The sequence below is a fragment of the Parasteatoda tepidariorum genome, chromosome 1, assembly GCF_982258835.1.
Source record: "Parasteatoda tepidariorum strain Cologne lab strain chromosome 1, Ptep-v5.0, whole genome shotgun sequence".
Classification (NCBI taxonomy): Eukaryota; Metazoa; Arthropoda; class Arachnida; order Araneae; family Theridiidae; genus Parasteatoda; species Parasteatoda tepidariorum.
The window spans coordinates 104384737-104403412 of NC_141755.1; the positions used below are offsets into that span (position 1 = coordinate 104384737).

The window sequence follows — 18676 nt, forward strand, 5'->3', positions numbered from 1 at the left end:
AATTGTTTAATGAGGTCATAGACGTGCCATCAAATAATTTTGCCTTCGTCATTATTGGGAAAATAATAATGCTAAATACTATCTACTCAAAACTCCTTATTTACATTGAAAAAAAAATATTTTGCAATGTCTCAGTTATACGCGTAATTCAACTTAAAGTAACATCAGTGTGACTTCTGTTGTTGCAGATTAGATGACAAATAACTTATATTAGGTTGTAAGATGTTAGTTTAAGCAGGACTGTTGATTTTTTTGTTATTTATTTATTTTTAGTTTGTTTTTTATGGTTATTAATTGCTTTTTTAGTATTAATTGTTAATTTTTTCATTAATAATTGTTTATTATTTTGCGTGTTTTTTTGTGAATTTTAATTTAATTGTTACATATGCTTCATAGTGTAATAGCATTTGAGTAATAACAATTCATAGTGTAATAACGAATGTGATCGGCGGCGTGCCCAAAATATTGTGTCGGGTGCCATAAATGGCACGCGTGCCATTGGTTCGCCATCCCCGCGGTATGGTATCCTTAACCACCAAAGCATGCACATCCATATTTTCGGGTACAATTTTCCCAAACCGCAGAGAGAGAGAAAAAAAACAAACAAACCAAAATTGCTGCTTTTTTTATTATTTTTTTAAGAACTTTTTCTAGTTTTCCTGAAACATATAGGGAGAGAGAGAGAGAGAGAGAGGCGTGACTGAAATTTTCTCGGAACGAAGGGGGGCTTAACGCGAGAGACATTTTTCCGGGCGTGGTCCTTATCCGGCATCACACCGACAACGATTTAATTGGGGAGAAGAGGATTTAAGAAGTGTTCGCCTTAATCCTACCTGCGTGACGAAATACACCTGCCTTCTCCCTTCAGCTGTCCCATTGACGAAAAATCAATCTTTTTTAAAATTACAACCAACGATCAATACAAGTAAATAGCTCTGCCATATATAAACTCAATTATTCACATACGAAGACAATTCGTAATATCGGATGAAATTATCTTTGTAGCGAACTTAAAGTTATAGTCAAATACGCATGTTTAATTAAATAAAAAGACTAAATGGAATAGATGTACAGTTGAACATCAATTTAATTTGTTCGTTAAATCGAATATCATTTTTTTTTTTTAAAGAGTATGGTATAAAAATATCATTGTAAAATACCCTTAGATATACAGATAATGAAAAAAGTGATTATTGTTTACTACGAGATTAAAAATTATAAGTTATACGTTAGCAAATCAATTTTAAAATTCAACTCCACAAATTCAACAATTTCAACTCCACTGTGCAGTTTATGTTGGTTACGTCGAACTACAGTTGAACCTCAATTTAACGAATTGATTGAGACAGACAAGTTCGCTCGTTAATTCGAAATTATTTGTTAAATCGAATATCAATGTTTGTAAAGAGTATGGTTTAAAAATATCTATGCAAAATACCCTTAGATATTATATAGATATGGAAAAAATGATTATAGTTTACTACGAGCTTAAGAATTACACGTTAGGAAATCAACTTTAAAATGATCTTAAATCCTTAATGCTACTTACTTTTAAAACTTAATACATACATATAATACGCATACACACTGCATTAGGGCGTGAAATATTCAAAATTTGAAGTGCGAAAAATACAAATTTTTAGTTTTATGTGCGAATTTTTTTCCAGTGATGATTGTTCATTAAATCAAAGTTAAAAATTCGTTAAATGAAAGTATTTTAATCGGGACAGAAAAAATATTCGTAAAATCAAAGTGTTTTAAATCGAGGTTCGACTGCATTTCCCTTAATTTTGAACAACCATTTTAATTGAAAATACATGTATCTGAATTAGATAGCTTTTGCCTCTCAAATTGTAGACTGAATTAAATATCTCTTTACTTTATGAAATGCAAAAATGTCTCCGACAGAAATGTTTTAACAACAAGTTTCCAAATTTAAAAAATAAAATCGTTTGCGTAAAATCATGTACCTTCGATAACATTTATGAAGTCCACGCAGGTAACCTCGCACACCGACCCATCTTCATCAACAACCCTTTTACTGTGGAACAAAGAGTGGTCGCTCCTGAGAGGTTTTTATTGTACTTTCATCATACAACAAATGTGGAAAATCAGCATAAAAAGCAGTAAAAGAATAAGGGTTGGTAGGTCAGCAAGCATCCTTTCATGCTTACTACCAACTGCTGATGTTTCACATTCGAATCCGTGCCAGGAAAGCAATCGTTTTTAGGAAACAATTTGAATTCAAAAGATTGGTGTTAGAGAGTACGTAGCAAAACATTATCCAAGTTTACATTACACCACCAGAGAAAAAAATTCCAATGTTGCAGTAGAAAAGACTATGGCGGGAAAAAAATGCCAATCTGTTTTAAGAGAATTTGTTGAACCTGAAAAGCTACACTATAAAGCAGTGGATAAAAATGGCCAAAAACTTTGACTTTTCTCTTTGACGTTATTAATGTGATTAAATTCGCGATGGCTCAGGGGACAGAGCTTTCGCCTTCCATTGGGGAGAACCGGGTTCGAATCCCAGCAATGACTGGTCGATACAAATCCGCATCCGGTTTGCACCGACCACAGTGCTGACGTGAAATATCCTCTGTGGTAGACGAATTATGGGTTAAAGTCCCCTTGCCATCAGGCTAACCATGGGAGGTTTTCGTGGTTTTCCTCTCCATGTAACGCAAATGCGGGTTAGTTCCATCAAAAAGTCCTCCAAGGAAGGCAAATTTCTCCCAATAGTCAATCCAAGAGCTCCCTTGTCTTCTGGATTAGGTTCAAACTTACAAAGCTATGGAAATGAACATTAGCAGTCGCAAACTCAAAAATTTGGTAGGCTGTTCAACGACGGTTATAAAATAAAATAAAATATGATTAAATTTATGTTTATAATTTTGTAATATATATGTTTTCGATTTATTTTTTATTGCAGTTTTTCTTTTCTTATAATAAGTATAGGTACTGAAATTACTTTTGTTAAGGGGTATATATCTCTTCACAAAAGTAAGAAATTTATTTCGCTGACTACATAAGTTATATTTAGAAAAAAATAAATAAATAGATGAAAAATAAAAATAAATAAATAAAAATGTATATGAATATTTAGAGTAGAAGTTTCTAAAATTATAGTTTAAGGATCGGAATTTTTTTTATTTATTTTTATTTATTTATTAAAATTATTCATTCAAGTTATATTCCATTTTTAAGCGACTTAATTGAAAATAATGTGTGTAAAAATTTGTTTTGAAAAGTGCCTAAAATATAAGATTATGGAGAAGGTAAGCATCTTCTGAGCATGGAAATTTTTTTTTCCACGACTGGAATACATGCAAATAATATTCTAACATTTAATCGCTTAACCCATTTTTGGCAAAAGGTGCATAAACATACCATTTCAATAGCAAATTTTTTAAAGACACATCAAAACTTTTCCTCCGTGTAGAGATTAAATGTGCGTATCAAAAAATTATAAGCTTAAAAGTAGATTTGGAAGCGAGGAGCTATTGATGCAAGATTATGTGAGAGATGTATCCATGCTGTTCCCCATGATAATGAGTTAAAAAGAAACCGTGAAAGTTCATGTCATTAATTTGCATTTTTTATAGTAAAATATTTTATATTGCATAAAGATTTATTGTGTTGTAGTTTTTAAAATCAGGACTTTTGGTAAGCTTTTAATTTGTAATTTAATTTCAAAATAAATTACTTCTAAAAGTATGATCACATTATACTCACTAATTTACTCACTAATTTAATTCAATTTAGTTTAGATAATTGAGAAAATGTTGAAATTTTTTTTATCAGATTATGTATTAATTCATTAAATCAAATAGTCAATAAATAGACAAATAGTCATGAGTTAATATCATCATATAAGCTATTTTTACTGATTTAACTCAAACCGTAAATAATTCTTTTCCTTTTCATGTTGTTGTTTTTTTAACTAAAAGAGAACTCATGATTTAAAAAGAATGTAAATGCTAGTTGCATCCTATTTATGCTTTAAAACTGCATTTTGATTTCAAAAATCTAGTAACTGAGACGATTTTTTTTAAAAATTTGTTAAGTAGTTAGGTTGCTGAAGAATTTTATAATCATCCTAAACATTCGTTTTTCTTAAAGTTTTAAATAAATAAAAATTAAAAAAAAAACAAGCTCATTTGCTCCAGTATAACTGAAAAGTTTTAAAAAAGTTTAAGTGAAGACGTGTAACGAACGTGCTCTTTGTATGTCGCTCATATATGAATTCGGTAATTTAGTATTTCCCATTTTTATGTCCTCAATAGAGGTAAGAATGAAAAACAAGTTTTTAATTTGATTTTTATACTCTTACTCCTATTGAGGGCATAAAAATGCGAAATACTAAATTACAGAGTTCATATATGAACGACATGCAAAGAGCACGTTCGTTACACGTCTTCCAGTAGTTCAGGAATGTGGCAGTCTATGAGATGTCCCTCCCTGGATAAGCTGCGGATCAAGAAACTATGGTGTATGGTAAAAGCACGGTGGACGACTTTTGGGCTTCCACTGAATCTTCGTGGATGTTTGCAATGACATCTAGTGGACATCCACTGGATTATTTTGTGCTATATGGGTTGTCTTGTATGTTTGTAATTATTTACAGCAACTTATTCACTGTTTAGTATACTTCACGGCCGGAATAGCTTAGTCGGCATGGCGCTGGACTCACGTTCGGGAGAACTGGAGTTCGAATCCAGCCAAATGAAGACTCCCTGTGTAGTAAATAATGACTAGAGCATGTTGAATCTATCGGGTCCCAAAGTCCTCCATGTTCTCATGACAAATTATATCTCTAGAGTAGGGGAGAGTGGGGCCAATTGTAACAGGGTACGATTGTAACAGAGCAGAAATTTCGAGTGTCGGGTTCTAAATTTGGTTCCTAGGTGGCGCACAAGGTGTATTTAATAAATCTACATGTACACCCCTGCTGGCAACCATTTTTATGTACTTTTGAAAGAGTTACATCACAAAAGATATTTTCACGCCACGTAAGTACTTTTTTTGGTATTAGAATATTATATTGTAACAAAGTAATTTTGTTTAAACAAATAAAAGTTAGTAACCGAATATGTAAGTGGACACTTTAATTAACATTTCAATAAAAAAAAAAGATTAGTTTTGCTAATTAACTAGCATTGTTTTTAACAAATGAAGCTGAAATGGCGTCTTGGGGAAAATTGTAACAATAAGTAAAGGGACGATTGTAACAGCTGAAAATAAATAATCTTATGTTTACAAACCATTACTTAACTCTTTAAGAACCACCAATAGTTTCCTATATCATTTATCATTTCCTATGCATGTGCATTATTTTATTTGTCACCTTTCACAGCATAAATTAAAATTTTTAATCCTTTAAAGTTATAAGTTTAATCCTTTAGGTCTCTGCTCATTACTACTTTTACTCCTGAAATATCACTACTATTTTGATCAATGAAAAAATATATCACAACTATGATAATATGTATAATTAACTATGTTTTAGTTGAATGTATGAACTGTTACAATTGACCCCGTAAGTGGGGACAATTGTAACGAGTGCACGACTGTCAAAAATTGTTAATAACTAATATAATAACATTTAAAATAAGGTATTAATTTTTTTTCTAGTAGAGGATAGTCTACTTTACTCGTCTGTCAATTAATACTAATAATATATTGGATTTTTTGTTAGTAAAAAATAGTAAAGTAAAAAGTGTTACAATTGACCCCACTCTCCCCTACTGAATTGGAGATTCATCATTCTCTTTTTCAGGTCCAAATTACGATCTGTGGATGAATGGATGTATATAGGCCCGCCTAATAAACGTGTGTGATGTATGGATGTGTCAGAAGTCAAATTCTTGGTCATAGATGGCGCCACTGGGCAACGAGAACAATCGCATACCTTGCCTTATGACCTACGATATCAACAGTATACTTCATGAAGTTTGAAATTTGCTATCTTGACCGTGAGTTAGTTCATGAATCGCTTTTAAAAAGTTTTGTATTACGTTTTTTTTTTTTCTTTCAAATATTTCAATGTAAACAAAGCTTGATACTGGAATAACTTCATATTAGCTTCAAAAAGTTAAAAAAAAAGTCGTACCGCATTAAAAAAAATGTTTCTATTTTACAGCTGCTGGCACTGGAGCTGTAAGCATGTGCTGTAAAGTTTACAGCAAAGTTGTTGTTTTGAATATTACAGCAGATTGATGTAAATTTCACAAAGTGCTGTAAAAAGTACCGCAAACTGGTGTTGATATCACAATATGCTGTTTCCTCACAGTGCTGTGAATATAACCGCACATTGCTGTCAATTCACGCGGTACTGTTTCTTAATGTGTTATGCACTTTCAATAAATGCAATAAACATCAGTCAGTTGAGATATTTACAGCATCCCTTAAAGCAGCAACGTTGTGAACTTTACACCTGCTGTTAGAAGTAAGTTTTGCTGTGAAATGCATAGGATTTTTTTTTTTTGTAGTTTATCTACAACTATATAATTGAACTTGTAGAACTATATACAAACAAATAGGTTTTTATCAAAGTAATTGATAAAAATATAAATAATGCCATGCTTATAAATGTGTTAAAAAAAACACAAATGAAGTAAATATAACTTTATTGCCAAATAAATATATTCATTAATAATCTTTAATAAGGTAAAGAGTTTGTCTATCTGCGTGTCTCTCCTATAACTCTAGAACCATTTGTTCTATAGTCCTGAAATTCATCTTAAAAATGATAGACAGCAGGCGATTATTTTTTCCTTTCAAATTTATTAAAAGATGGCATCAGTGACATTTTCTAGCTGATAGATCTCCTTTTTTTTTATTCGTTATCTGAGATAAACTCACTGATCAACATAAACATTGATGATTCACATCACCATTTCTACTGTTACTTTGAAAACACGTTTTTTTTTAAATTTCTTTTGAAGTGAAACTTCTTATGCGACTTCCAACAAGGTTGCGTTAAACGTTTAACGCTACATTTTCACTGGCCGGGAAATCACGTGGTAGGATCCAGTTTTCCCTCATTCATTTCCATATTGTTTTGGTTCTCACTAGCATAAAAATAATAAAAGTCATAAAAGTATTGTTTTTCTATAAACATTTTTCGAAGTTATACTTCTTATACGACTTCCAACAAGGTTGCGTTAAACGTTTAACGCTACATTTTTATTGGCCGGGAAATCACGTGGTAGGATCCAGTTTTCCCTCATTCATTTCCATATTGCTTTGGTTCTCACTAGCATAAAAATAATAAAAGTCATAAAAGTCTTCGCGATCGCAACGCTCGAGTACGTCGTCTAGCGGGAGCCTGTAAATATCAGACATTAATTTATCACGTTTTCATTTAGTTCCATCGAAATCATTGACAGAATCAGACGCCATTTTTTAGCAGCAAATAAGAAACAAAATTTCCCTAAGGAAAAGGCCGAAGAACTTGAAAAAAATCTCCAGAATATTAAAAAATCTTTTAGGAACAGAACACGCCAAACATTTGAAGAAAAATTCCTCAATAATTTTTAATTTTTATTATCAACAAACTTGCAACTGATGACTTCCGATTTCGGATACTGTTACAGATGTGTGTATTAAGGTAAAATGCATTTCCTCTGTCTTCAATTCATTACGAATTAAAGTGAAGCCAACATTGCTTTCGTCATTCCAGTGAATAAATATGAATTCAGAACATACAGAATTGTAATATTTATAGCATATTCTTCTTCGTTATAGAATAGTATATATTTCTGTATCCATATAATTCGGAAAACAACAATAAAATTTTTTCCAAGTTACTTGAAATAGTGCCATTTGTGCTGATTCTTAATTAATTTTAATCGTTTTCTTGGTAAGTATTTTTTTAGTTTTGAAAGAATAAGTTCAACTAGAATTCAGCTATTCTGATTTTAGCTACATATTCAAATTCATATCAATTATAAAATTTTGCTGTGTAGTATGTTATCTAAAAGTAATGAAGGGATAAACTATGTATCTATTATTTGAGAATAAAGTTTTCAAACAAGGAACTTATCATTTTGGAATCACTTATCATTTATAAATCAGGTAATAGCAATGATTTTTACAATAAAAAATTTGCTTGTAAATATTTTTTTTCATTTGATGATGGTTCTCTACAGAATGGTTTTTTACGTCTGATTAAGAACTATAACAATAATAAAAAAAGAAACAATGTGAAAGTTTTTATTTAAATGTAAAGAATTCTTAAAATCGTTTTTTTATCCTAAGAATTCTTTATTTTCCGTTTTTTAGTTTATAATTTTTTGATAAAAATTGCTCTCAAAATACTTTTTTTGAAAAATTAAATGGTATAACATTATGTGTTTATGTATACTTCTTGTATATTCCAATGCTTGAAGTAATATGATTCAGAAAAGTATGGAATAATAATTCGGTACTTACGTATTAACGCCACCGCCGCTACAGATTTGGCGGTTTTTAAGTGCCGCTAATCTACACTTAAAATTTTTGCGACAATTCATAAAATAAAACACTTTATTTAAAATCGAAATAGTCAATCGGATTTCGGTGGAAAATGAGCCGATATAGAGTTTAGCATAGATTCAAAACAATCATACGCCATATGAACTCTGATAAATACGATTCCAAATGAAATAACATTTCCAAAACGTACGTTTACCAAGATAAAGTTTTATGTTGTGGGAATTGGTACATTTTCGTTTTTTCGGTAAAATATTTCCCTCCTAAAAAAATACAATTGCATCTTGTTTTGTTTTTTGCAAATCCCAAAGACGAATTTTTGTAGCACTAAAAATGGCGACAAAAAAGAATTGTTTTTTTGTTTTTGTTTCGTCAGCATTCTTTATTTTACGTTTCTTAGTTTCTAAATAATGATTTTTATTAAAACTTGAAATTTTTTAATAAAAATTGTTGTCAAAAAACTTTGTTTACAAAATTAAATTTCATAAAATTATGAGGCTTATGTATACTTTTTGTTCATTTTAATTTTTGAAGTAATATGATTCTTAAAACTATAGAATGTAAAGTTTAAATGGGCCTTTCTTGTTATATCATTAAATTTAGTAAAACTATTTCTCGGGCATTAGGTTTTAACTCTTATAAGAATATACATATTTTTTTCTGTTAATGTACAAATATTTTTCCGATGTGTTTTGGATATTCCTTCTCTAATAAAAAGAGATACCATTTTGTTTTCGTTTGCATAAGAAAGAATATCAAGCATTTTTCTTTTTTAAATTTAATTAGCCACAATAAAGAAGGAACGTTGCAATGCTACGTGCTACATTAACGACGTCTCTAGAGTAACTGAATGACTGTTCATATAGAAATCGCAGGTATTAGTCTCATACAACAACGCCCCCTATAGTTCGTTGCGATCGCGAATTGTTTTTCTATAAACATTTTTTTAGTTTGTTTTGATACACATATAATTTAATAGGTTAGTATTTTTTTTTTCAAATTTAGTGGATAACAATTGTAAAAAATGAGTGAAAACAATCCCACGGACAATGCGCCGGATTTAAGGTTACGTCAAGGTACGTCTCTTGTGAATATCAATTGATTGTTAGGTTTTCTCTTCTGAAATTACATTATGACAGTGTACATTATGACAGTGTACATTACATTATACATTAGTACTCTGTGGTACATTATGACGCATTCACATACATTATTAATACAAATACATTTTCCAGGGCGAGACGATGAGGCAACCACAAGCACTTCCACTGGTTCAAGAGGTCCACGAGGGAAAAATGCACAATATTACCGTGAAGAGCACGGAAGCGAGCGGAGCAGGAAAAAGAGTCGTTGAATAGAGCTAGTGATCCTTCTACGACTGCTGATTCTTCTACAATTAACGTCGCAGGTTTCGAAGTTTAACTTCTTCCGCGCGGAGGGACTCCACGCGCTATTTTTTTTATTTTTTATAGTTATGTTTTTTAAACATGAATCAAACTCAAATCTAAAACTAAAATCACCTGTAATTGAAATAATAAGTTATATACTGAAAAGCAAAATGAATGAAGAAACAGTGTTAATTCGTATAGGAGAAACGCAAAAAATCGCCTCATCTAATTAACGAAAATGATGCTTGCTTAAGTTTATTATTAGATAATAATTAAATTAAAGTATAACTATGTTCTAGAACGCAAAATTAATAGGGAAAAAGTACTTATTCTTAAAGGGGAACCTTAAAAAATTACCATACTATTATCGACTCAAATAGGACTTAAATAATTTGTGGTAATAGTATGTAAAAAAAAAAAAAAAAAAAAAAAACTGCGTACAAAAAAAATAAATTAAAGGAAAAATGGTACTGAATCGTTTTAGTTAAACGTAAAAAAAAAAAAAAAAAAAAAAAAAAAATCAAACTTTAAGACCTCAATGATGCTTAATTAGATTTTGCTATAAATATTAACTGAGACGGAAAAAAAATGCTATGTACTTACTATAATGCAAAATTAATAGAGAAATGATACTAAATCATTTAAGAAAAATATAAAAAATGTTGAATCTCTAGCTGATTATTTAATTTTAGTAAAAAGTACCAGTTGAAATTAAAAAAAAGCTCTGTTAAAAGCAATATAAATGGAAAAAATGTACTATTCCATCTTAGAGAAGCGTAAAAAATCGCCAAATTATTCTTGACACCAATGACGTTTAATTAATTTCATAACTGTAATTAATTTCATAACTGCTTAATTAATTGTAACTAGAATACTATAAGTAAAATTAACAGACGGATGACGATTTCTTTTCAGTGAAAGATGAAAATAAACCCGCCTTATTATTTTTGACGCCAATAATTAATTTTGATAATAGGCATTTCGGGGCAATTTATTCAATTTTAATCGGTACCAAACGTACAAATATCGGTACAATGTTTTATATTAGGCCTCTTTAAAGGAGTAAGCACAAGAGAAAAATCGCGTGCTTGTGGTAAGTTTTGACTTTCGTGAGTTCTCCTCGAGTAACAGCCATATGCCAAATGATTCTGAATGTAGTTAATCTTGAGATGAACAGCTTAAAACGTGTTTCGCTTAATCTAATAAGGTAAAGCAACCAGAAACTTTAAAAATATAATAATAAATTTAATAAATGAAATTATTTTAGCTTTATTGTGTCGGTAAGCAACTTTCAGTTCTGTGCAGAATTTCGTAGCGTCGTTCAGTATTGATGTATTGAACGCTTACTTTTTTCCGCTTCATGCGGAGAACGGGTATTCAGCTAGTACTATGTAATTTGAAAATCTAATTGGGTTTTTTCAGTACTTTATTTTACACTTTTATCAATTACTTTCATGAAAACCTATTTGTTCCTACAAGTTCAATTATATAGTTGTAGATAAAGTATTCCTATGTACTTTAAAGCAAAATCCTATGCACTTTACAGCAAAACTTACTTCTAACAGCAGGTGTAAAGTTCACAAAGTTGCTGTTTTAAGCAATGCTGTAAATATCTCAGCAGATTAACGTTAATTCCATAAATTTTTTGCTTGTTTGTTTACTGACAGCAGATATTCCCATGAGCATTTGAATCAGTTCAATGGCTTCATTGCAAAAAACATTTCATATAGAAAAAGGACATATTTAATAACATATTCGATATATAATATGAGTGTTACATATATTAAATATGTTACTAAATAATTGTTATTTTGTCAATTTTATGTTATGTTTTTTGCACGATAATTACAGTTCCGTACTTAAAAATGTATTTAGTTTACCTAAATACTAAAAATGATGACGACTATTCAACAACATTTTTACACTGTAAGTTGTCATGTCATTTTGTACTATTAAACCTGTCAAACCTCGATATCTCGAACTAGAAGGGAGAGGAGAAAAAATTCGAGATACCGAAAATTTGAATTATCGAAAATTGCATGTTATCGATGGTAGAATAAAGAAAAATGCTCTTTACATACCTTATTTACTATTCCATATTTATTTTAAAAGCACTTTTTACATTTAAAAAATGCAATTGTTGTTTGCTTTAGAGATGTGTAAGAAAGTTTGTCTATAACACTTTCTAAGTGGACTATAGCTTTAAATTTCTCTTCAGACACATTCAGCTGCCTCTCAATAAATCTCCTTACAGTGTCCACTGCAGAAAGTGTTTGTTTGAGAATTGATTATGAGAATTGACTATTCTTAAAAAAAAAAATTTGTGAATATTTTTTTTATTTTTGGAGAAAAAAAATCTTTACTATTAATGGAAAAAAAATTCAAGTTATCGAGGGATTAGAAAAAAAAATTCGAGAAATCAAGGTTTTTTTAGCATTGAGTGTATAGGAAATTTGAAGGGAATTTTTTCTTCTTCAAGATATCGGAAAATTCGTGAAATCGAGGTTCAAGTTAGCGAGTTTCGACTGTATATTGAAAATGCCACCATCATTATGGGGAATTACTCTTCATAAAAGTATGTTTTCTTTCACATTTTTTCCATTACATTTTGGTTCATGATTATTGTACGGTATTATCATTAGTCCTGAAATTTTCTCCTTGATACAAAATCAAATTTGTTGAAAACCATGCAGTGCTTTCTTTCAAAATTTACAAAAACGTTTTAGAAACTTATTTGAAACTTATTAAAACTTTAAGATATTTAAAACATACTTCTTCTTTAGTTGCGCATTTTTTTTTTTACTACTACAAAATTATGTCATTTTTAAATTTTTAAAATTTTTTTTAAGCATGTATGAAAAGAGCTACTTTAAATGATCGTACATCGCGCAATTTTTAACCATTTTCCTTTGAAATTTTAAAATGTTAGTTTTGTTATTAATTGAAAATTTATATAAAAAAAAAATTTCAATGATTATTCTTAAAGTCACGTCAGGAAAAAAAAAATTCAAATATAAATATGTCCATATTTCTATAAACATTTAAGCTAGGCTTGCGAAATTTTCATTCAATTCTTGCATATAATAACCAAAGTAAATGAAGCAAGTTACAAGTTTATTGCTATATTTTCAGACATAGGGTGTTCAAATACAATTTTTCTCGTACGTCACTACATTATTTGACACTACACTGTATTTTATTTTTATAACCGTCTTTGAACAGCTGACCCAATTTTGGGTTTATGACTACTAATGTTCAACTCCTTAGCCTTGTAATTTTGAACCCCATCCGGAAGACAAGGAAACTCTTTATCAGTACTCACAGAAGTATGATTTGTTATGGGAACATGGAGGACTTTGTGACCTGACAGATTCAACGTGCATCAGTCACCATTTACAACACAGGGAGTCTTCGGCCACTGGGATCGAACCCACTATCATTGGACATAGACCCTTTCATACTCTGTATTGCAAACTGTGGCTCAATATTTATGACATTGAACAACCCCAAAATTTGAGTGATGGAATACCATTCCAGGTTAACCCTACTTTGAGCAGTTCATATACGGTTTAAAGGGTTCTATTAAAATCTAAACACTAACTATTGTTGTATAAGCTTATATCAAACTCTCACGCTTTCACACCATGCGTGAATTATTTTCACTTCCGAAAACATCAATTTTGGCGTTCTTTGAATATCGCCTGTTATATCAAAATTAGCTGGAGAATTTGTTGTTGTCTTGTAAGTTCAGTGGTATTCATCAACAGAAAGTAATTACATCTAAATAATTATATTGGAACATGTTTCATCGTTTCTGTCATGGTATTTGTTTCAGCAACGAGGTTTCTGCAATATTCCGATTCTTTGAAAAAAAATATTCCATCCCTTATCAATTTTTTTTCTTCCAAACAAGCATTCCAAATCCATTTACGTTTTTTTTTAAAAAATTTTTTTTTTTTCTCCTTTGGATGCGCAGGATCACCGCCCACTCCACTTTGTAGGGGTGTTTCCTATCACTTGATTGGTTATCTTTCTTCCAATAGCTCTAGCTTTAGCCACGCCTTTCACCAACCCACGTACTTCTAAGTTTGCCTCAGGCTAGGAATGAACACCGGAACAAGTCAGCTGTCGGTAAGTTAAAAGCTCATATTGTCATTTAATTTGTCTCCTAAGCGTGCTTTGTATTTCTGCTTGAAAATCGCAAATTGCCAGAAAATTGCTGGCAATTAGAATTTATTTTTTTGGCAACACAATGCTTACTGAGTTAATTGTTTTTAATATTTTCATGAGTCGCTGTCGGAAGTAATAAAAAAAAAATAAATAAAAAAAAGCATACTACATTTGAAAATACTATTTAATGAAAGTCGTTATAAAACAGCAAAAATTTGCAATGGTTAATAGTTCTAATTCGTTCATAAAAATATCGATAAATAATTACATTTACTTTTCTTCATATGTAATCTTAAGAAGTCAGTGGCATTTTAGGTTCGTTGTTTTTTGTAAGACGAAGTTAAATACCATACCTACCATTTTCCGTCGAATTATAATATGTCTGACAGAAACGAAAAGTATAAAAATACTCTGGTTTGTCAAAAGTAAAATAAATAAAAGGCAAAATCAACGGTCGCCACCGGCTACTAAGTGATTAATTATATAAATTGACGATTAAAAATCAATTTTCGTCAAAAAGGCACCCCATGTGCATTTTTGACGAAATATTCAGTACACATGCTCATTATTATAAGGGTGCATTTTTTTTTCTTTGTTAAGTATGCAGTTATTATGAATATTTTATAATACTTTGAAAACTACTTTGCTCCAAGCTTGTTTCTTTAAATACTTCATCATTTTAGAAATAAACCTTGCTTACCTTAGTTTGATAAATGCTTCAACATAATTAGTATAAACTGTTTCTTGTTTTTTTCCTGATTCCTAAAATTTTTGTGAAAATGGACAGAAAGTAGTCCCTGTTAAAAGTGGTAGCAGAATTTCCTACTTTTGCCTTACAATTTTGAGTATAAAAGTTTTAATATGTTAATCAATTTTATTCCTAAAACTTGTTTTATTCTCCAATGGAATGGATTAAAAGACAATTTGTAAATTAAAATAAAACTGTTTTGGAGTAAAAAAATCTACTTACTTTTTTATTTCCAAATATCACATGATTTTGAGAACATGGTGGTGTCATACGTTTTGATTAGTTTTGTAATGTAGAATCGAAAGAGTTTTAAAAAAAAAAAATCTCTTAATTAAATTCTAACCTTTTTTTCTTAAAAAAAGAAAAAAAAAAGAAATAGAATGCATGAAAATTTTAAATCTCATTCAATCACAGACAAAATATGCAAAAACAATAAACTGTCATCTAATAAATTTTATGCTAATGATTAAAAACTTTTCACGTATATAGTGTGGAAATCAGTTGAAATTAACGTTTATGATAAATGTTCAAAAAACTAGCTTTTTTTTTTTTTTTTTGCAAACAATATTGCATTTGTTGGATTGAAAATGGGAAAGTGCGTTTTCGTAAAAAACGTCTTACTGCTGCTTTTCGAAAGCATGCCACTTGCCAATACCAGCAAGCTAGCTTGGTGAAACCAAGCAAATTTAAGGCAGAGTGCACGTTTTCTGCTTTTTAGTGGCACCCTCTATGGCCATGGATACAACTTCAGCCACACACGCTTTACAGCCCGTTTATAAGGCGTACCCATTCATACATCCATTCATTCATCCACAGATCGTAATTTTGACCTGAATCAGAGAACGATCAATCTCCCATCCAGTACTGCCCGATGTATGATTTGTCATGGGAACATGAAGGGCTTTGTGACCCGACAGATTTAACGTGCACCTGTCATCATTTACTACACGGGGGTCTTTGACCGGCAGAGATCGAACTCGCGACCACTTCGATATGGGACCAACGCCCTACCAACCAGGCTATACCGGTCCATTACCTTCTTACTGGAATATCTCGGTCCACATCGAAAGAAAACTTACTAAAACTAAAATATTTTCTTAAAATTTATTAATTCTATTTTTATTTCTAATAATTATTTACATTTCTTATGAAAACTGCTAATAAATAAGCTAAATTAATTATTTATAAATTGTTATGGAATTAATTTTCTTTAATAAAAATATTAAATATTTTTCTTTATTGTTTTCAATTAATGTTCTCAATCTAACACCTTTTTTTTTATTTAAATGAAATCATTTTAACTAAAATTATTAAATATTGAATTAAGTTCAGAAAATATATACTCGAATAATATACCCACATTATTTTAAAAATTCCAAATATAAAGTAGAGAGCAAAAGTTTTGAGACGATATGTTTCACCGTTCTAATTTTTTCTGTAGGGAAAAGTTTCTCAGTTATGTAAATTAGTAATTAATAGCTTTAGTTATCCTACATGGGAATAGACTGTTCCACATTCAACACAAGACTTTCTCTTAGAGTTCAAATCTCGGTGAAACCTTCATTTTTTGAGCCGTGATGATTCAGGTGATCGAACGTTCGAATCCCGGCGATGGATGGTTGATGCGAATTTCCGCATCCGGCTTGTACCGACCACAGTGCTGACATGAAATATCCTCAGTGGATCATGGGTTAAATTCCCCTTGCCATCAGGCTAACCGTGGCAGATTTTATCGTGTTTGCCTCTTCCATGTAACGCAAAAGTTCAATAAAAAAGTCCTCCATGAAGGCAAAATTTCTCCTAACACTTGATTCTGGAGAACCCTTGTGTTCTGGATTGGGTTCAAAATTACAAGGTTACGGCGTTGAACGTTCTTATTCGTAAACCCAAAAATTGGGTTCTGTTGTTCAACGACAGCTAAAAAATAAAATAAAATTTATCAAACACCAAACGTGAATTTGAAAAAATTGAAATCAAAAGTTTCGAGTCGATTTATTTTTTCCCCCTAAACTTTTATTGAAATTAATCATTCTAAGGTAAGAAAACATAGCAAATTTTAAATACTTCGTTACATATCCAACTTGACGAGGCATCTCTTTTAACTCTTTTTCCTTAACAGAAACCCCGTGCACAATCCAGCTGCATTCAGACAAAGTGTGTTTACTCACTGTAAGTACATGCTCAGTGGCTATTTTTGTTTGAGTGAGCACACTTTTTTCCATACTTCCGTTTTTATACAATGCGGTCAACAGTTGATTTTGAAATTCCAAAGTTGGATAGCAGAATATTATTTTCTTTCCCTTGACTTCCTTAATAATCACACGTGGCCAAAGGCGTATTTTTCCCTCTATTCAAACTGATAAAATAAGCAATGATTTCCCTGCTTTACATACGAAGAACCGCATATTTTAGAACATTCAAGGAACGTAAAGCTAATTTATCAAAAGTATATAACTATTTGCATACAGCTTCTATAGAAAAAAAACATTACTTAAGAGGCAGGAACTGGATTTGAATGAGTACCACTGAGCTCACTTTAGTGCGCAAAATTATTAAATGACTATTATATATTAAGTATTAAAAACATTAATTGTGCTAGAACGTCTCAAAGCGTTTAATTTTAATGTTTAAAATTTTCGCTTGGTATTAATTAAATTTTATTTTATTTTATATTGTTTTATAACCGTCGTGGAACAGCTTACCCAATTTTGGGTTTACGACAACTAATGTTCAACTCTGTGGCCTTGTCATTTTGAACCAAATACAGAAGACGAGGGAACTCCAGGATCAAGTACTGGGAGAAGTTTGATTTGGTGGAGGACTTTTTAATGGAACTAACCCGCATTTATATTACATGGAGAGGAAAACCTCGAAAATCAGACACGGTTAGCCTGACGGTAAGGGGACTTTAACCCATGATCCGTCTACCATTGAGAGTATTTAAAGTCAGCACTGTGGTCGGTGCGAGTTGGGTGCGGAATTCGAATAGACCAGCCATCACTGGGATTTGAACTCGGTTTAAAACAGTGGAAGGCAAAATCTCTATCCCTTAAGCCACCACGGCTTGGTGCGCCTTAAATTAAAAAATTTCAAGTCTTCTATTTGTTGCTTACCATGACTACAAATTACTAATTTACGTCGTTAAGAAACTTTGCCTACAGAGAAAGTGAAAGAATTGAAAAACATATCGTCTCAAAACTTTTGCTCCTTGCTGTATGTGAAAAATGTTTTTAAATAACCTTCAAAAGTAGTTTGATTACCGTATAGAATTGAAACTAGGAGAAGGTTTATTAACAGAACCATCTTCAAATTATGTTTCTAATATCATCATCTACAATAGTATTCGGTCAAGGTTTTATAACTTTTTATTTTTTTCTTTCACTTAAATATTAGTTTGCGACCGACCTTTAGAATGCTCACATCATCTACACTGGCCAAGGAGCTAGCTCAATTTTTAGTTCTCCATCTCTTAACGGCCATGGTAGGAATGCCACGTAATGTTGACGAATCCCAGTATTTCAAATCCCGGCAATGGCTGGTCGATACGGATTCCGTATCCGGCTTGCACCGACCACAGTGTGACTTGAAATATCCTCAGTGGTAGACGAATCATGGGTTAGAGCAGTGGCAACCTGGGGGCGATCGCCCTAAAGGGGGCGATAATCAATAGGGGGGCGATCAGGGGGGGACGAGCATTCAAAGGATAAAAATTGCTAATAATGTTAATAACAAGAGCTATTTGAAATCGAAATTGAAAACATATATGAATCCCTACTAATACTCCCCTGAGCAATAAAACTGTTTCCAGGCGTATTGATGAGATGGCCGCAGACGTTGAATCAAAACTCAAATTTTTGAAAGAAGGTAAATTTGCGTTGCAGATTGATGAATCAAC

At 31.2% G+C, this 18676-nt stretch overlaps 2 protein-coding genes across 3 annotated transcripts in view; one reads left to right on the plus strand and one right to left on the minus strand.

Moving 5' to 3' along the window:
• Positions 1–18676, minus strand: part of GramD1B (GRAM domain containing 1B) — a 158038-nt gene that overhangs the window by 63951 nt on the left and 75411 nt on the right. The gene's annotated exons all lie outside the window — the stretch shown is intronic.
• LOC107437326 (paired box protein Pax-2-like) overlaps positions 13940–18676 on the plus strand; it is a 65911-nt gene continuing 61174 nt past the window's right edge. For both annotated transcript variants that reach the window (XR_015428688.1, XM_016049266.4), the window contains exon 1: positions 13940–13994. The gene's annotated coding sequence lies outside the window, so the exon portion shown is untranslated. The remainder of the gene's footprint in view (positions 13995–18676) is intronic.